This window comes from Myotis brandtii, unplaced genomic scaffold (genome assembly GCF_000412655.1).
Source record: "Myotis brandtii unplaced genomic scaffold, ASM41265v1 scaffold11, whole genome shotgun sequence".
In the NCBI taxonomy this organism is placed as follows: Eukaryota; Metazoa; Chordata; class Mammalia; order Chiroptera; family Vespertilionidae; genus Myotis; species Myotis brandtii.
The window spans coordinates 305,838-310,529 of record NW_005353752.1 but is presented as its reverse complement, the minus strand read 5'-3'; positions in this window follow the sequence as shown (position 1 = coordinate 310,529).

Genomic DNA, 4,692 nt, shown 5'->3' with positions numbered 1-4,692 from the left:
AGAAGGAGAGAGAGATAGAAACATCAAGGATGAGAGAGAATCACTGATCGGCTGCCTCCTGCACACCCCCCACTGGGGATTGAGCCTGCAATCCAGGCATGTGCCCTTGGCCAGAATCAAACCTGGACCCTTCAGTCCACAGGCTGACGCTCTATCCACCAAGCCAAGCTGGCCAGGGCTGTTTTTTTTTATTATTATGAAAGGATATTCAATTTTGTCTAGTATTTGTCTACATTCATTAAAATTATTATTTGCTTTATTTTCTATTCCATTAAAATGAAGTTACGTTAATTTTTGAGTGTTCAGTCAAACTTGCATCACTAAGATAAACACAATGTAATCCCAATGTATCACCTTTCATTGGACAGGGTTTCAGGGTTGATTTTATTTGCTACTATTTTAGTATTTTTGCAGACAGTCCTGAGAGAGATTGGCCTGTACTTTTCTTTTCATTGAATGTTCTTGGTAGATTTTGGTATCTCAGTTTTCTTATTTTCATAGAGTAAGTTGGCTACTAACTAACATATTTCTATTATTTTAAAGATTTTGTAAAACATTGAAGTAATTTCTTATTTTATTATTTGGATGATTCATGGTTGAAGCCAATAGGTCTATGATTTTCTTCATGAGAAGGTTTTCCAATATCAATTTAATTTAATAGGCATAGGACTATCCATATTCTCTCTTTTTTTTTCCTGTTCCTTCTAAATTTTCAAATGTATTGGCATAGTATGTATAAAATCACTTATGAGATGTATAGTCTCTCAGTCTGTGGTGATATTCTATTTTGTCATTCTTATATTGGTTTTATGTGTCTTTCTTTTTTATTGATTATTAGAAAGAGTGTGAAAGGGAGAGAGAGAGGACAGGAGAGAAGGAAACATCGATTTGTTGTTCCACTCATTCATGCACTCACTGATTCTTATATGTGTCTCTTTTTTCCTTTATTCTTCATCTATTTTGCCAGTTATTTGTCTCCTCAATGAACTTACTTTTAGATATGTTAATACTCTACATTGTATGTTTATTTTTTTATTTCAGTAATATAGTTCTTATTTTTATCACTCTCTTTTTTAGGCATTGGATTTAACCATTTGCTCTTTCACCTCTTCTTGAAATGGACATTTACATGATTAGTTTCAGCCTTTCTATTCGACATATGCTTTTAAGGCTACAAATTTTCTTCTAATCTGTGCTTTTACTACATCCTGGAAGTATTAACATATACCTATTTTTCACTTTTTATTTTTCCAGTAATCTGGTTGTTTACCAGGGACTATTCCTCCCTCATGAGCCCCGGATTCCATCACATCAGCCATGCTTTATCAGTAAGCTCAGAGAACTGCTAAACATTTCAGCCACTGGTATCATATTGGAGGGAACAGAGAGGCAAATGTTGGGCTCAACTCTCTGTTCTTTCCTCCTCTTCTGACCATGGCCCTACAATGATTTGGCAACTTACCAATACTTCCAAAAAAAGTTTTGTATATGTTGACCAATATTTCTAAATGCTCTCACCTGAAAGTTCAGGATTTCTACCAAAACTCTCTATCCTACAATGCTAAATCACAACTTATATTCAGTTTTGGTTTGCGGCTACAGTAATGATATCAAGAGTCTGCACGTACATTGTTTGATGTGATAAAAAGCTAGTATTTTTTTGAAAGTGCAGTGTCTATATGTATTAAAAAAATGTTCCTGGTATTATCAAATAATTTGCTATTGTTAAAAGATCACAAGATTTATAAAATTTGGTCTCAGAGAATTTGAATATGATGCTTTATTTGAGATCTTTAAAATGTTAATAAACCATTTTGAACACTACATATAAATGAAGAAAATGCTACCTTCTTCACAGACTTGTTGATAGAATTATAATCTTGTACAAATAAAAACAATTATTTTTGGTTCTAGAAACATAAGGCAATCCATAATACCTACAAATCCATACTAAGATATAGAATACATTAAGTCAAACATTTCTCTTTGGAGTTCAGGAGAATGGATATTCTTTGGCCATTTTTTAAATATGCTGTTCTCAGCTTTGGGTCTTTGTTAAATGTAACCCTTTTAACTCTAATGAGATAAACTTTAATGAGCTAAAAATAAATCATTCACACTTTTGAAAGGATAGCATGTCCAAATTCATCTATCCCCAGGCTAAGCCATCAGGAGTAAGAAGTAAAACAGCATAATTGGCCTTCTGAAGTTTCAGACTTAAAAAACTCACTGGTTTACCTTAAAAATAATTAAAAATCAGTTGTTCATATAATAATTCATTCCACTGCCAAGAAGTTTCTGGATTCAAATAAATGATATACTAATCCTGACTCACTTAAATATGTTGACTAGAGTAGGGGCAGAAAATTTTTCCTTCTTCCCTTTTAGGTTCTTTGGCAGATCCAATAATCAAATAGATATAAGACAGATTAACAAGAGAAAAACAAAAGTATATATATATACAGGAAAACTGAATAACTCCCCCAAATGACTAGAGTCATTCCATTAAATACCATCTTCAGCTAAAGATAAAGTTTTGGGAGTTATCAGAAAAAAACACAGTAAGCAAGGGTAATCTTGTTAAGTAGATTTAAGTCATTGCCTTCTGCACTGATAAATTTCTAGAGATTGAGTTCTCTCCCTCTTCCTAGTATAGTGAGGGAGATACCATCTCAAATGGAAATTTCCCTTACTAGTAAGTGTTAATGTCTTTGCAGAGGGGCAACTTCTGCTCATTTTCAGAGCTTCCTCTATGTCTGCAGTTTCTTAAAAATAACCAGATTAAAATAACCAGTATTCCAAAAGGGCATATTTTGGGATGGCAAATTCTGCTCCCCTACACAATTTTCCCTAGCAATGGGAAAATTCTTCTAAAATAAATCAAAGGTTATGGACAACAATTAATTACTCCAATACCTTGAAAGTTATTAAATAAATGCAAGGTAATTCATAAGCATGTCTCATTAAATTTCATTAAACAATTTACCTTTTTTATTGCTTTGCTACCAACAACAGTAGTTTGATTAAGTAGTAATTCAACCTAAGTTATTGCTATATAAATGTATTTAAAATTCATACATTTTAATGTGCATAATATATTACATTTGTTTAATATATGTTCCTTCATCTCTTTTCCAATTAAAAACGTATATACTTTTCAAATGTTGTTTTGGCTGTTAGACAAGCAGTTCCATCTATGAAGCGTAATAAGCCACATGTGAACCTATTAGTATGTTTGGACCTTGAAAGTTGCTCTATTGCAATGCCTGCTTACATCTCAAAATTCTTCAAACCAAGTGATTAGGCCATTAACTTCAGCATTCCTGAGGATTGTTTGCTTGGTTCTAGAGTTCTTTGTTAGTTAAATTCTTTCTTTCTGTTCATGAAATGTTTTGACAACGTTTTTCCATAACTATTAATGGTCACGAAGTGTACAAAACCTCTGCACTTTTCTCCTTTGTGAATGGCTCCACAGTGATTTAAAAATCAGTAGAATGATCAACACTTATAAATATACATGTATAAATAAAGTGTTTCTGAACCCACACCTTCTTATACCACTCCACATCTGACATCTACTTCATCTTCACGGGATGGAATCTTACTCTACACTCAGATTCACAATCTTGGCTGCAGGATTTCAGCACTAGGGAGGTTTTATCACGAATATGAACAGAATCTCCACCCACAGTAGATTTTGCAACATAAGTCTCTCCTATAACTTGTTATTGTGACAACTTATACTTTACTTGTGTATTTGCTTCTGTACCAATTACTTTTGGTTCTCATGCTTCACCATTTCATTCAAGTTCTTTGATTGCTTTACTCTGAAGCTATTGAGATGTACAGTCACCACAGGAAGACAGAGCTTGCATTCTAGCTGTCTTGATTTCAGCAAATGCACCCCCTCCACCAGTCTTCTTTCCTAAGGAATCTTCAGCTGTATACACATCTTATCTATATAAGATTCACTAAGCTAACATCTATAACACTCAAAATTTGGAACAAAAGATACCCAACAATATCATCATGACAATGTCTATATACACATTGTCTGAATATTTTGTTCATAATCATTACTTAGGGTGATTATGTAAAAGAAATGCTTGTAATAAAATGTTAGGTAAGACATTACAGTTTCAAAATTGCATATATAGTATGGAACTGACTGTCCAAAAATGAATCATTTTTAAAAAGTGCTAGAAAAAGTGCTATCAGTCAGGTCATGTATGTTACTATCAGATATTAGTGTTTGCCAATAATATGCTGTATGAATTTAGTGCCCAGCTGAGTTTCCTAGGGTTGCTGTAACAAATGCTTCAAATTTAGTGGCTGAAAATAACACAAATCTTACAGTTCTGGAGGTCAGAAGTTCAAAACAGTCTCACAGGCTTATCAAGGTTACAGGGTGTCAGCAGGGCTGATCCTTTCTCAAGGATTTCAAGGCCAAACCATTTCCTTCCCCTTTCCCAACTTCTAGAGGCTGCCTGCATTCTGAGGCTCATGGCGCTGCCCACTCTGACCTCTGCTCCCATGGCCACCTCTCCTCCCTCACTCTCACTCTTGCCTCCCTCACTCCCTGCCTGAGGACCCTTGTGAGATCTTTAACTTCATCACATCTGCAAAGTCCCTGTGCCAAGTGAAGTCCCATTTTTATAGGTTTCAGAAATTAGGATATGGCTATTAGTCTGC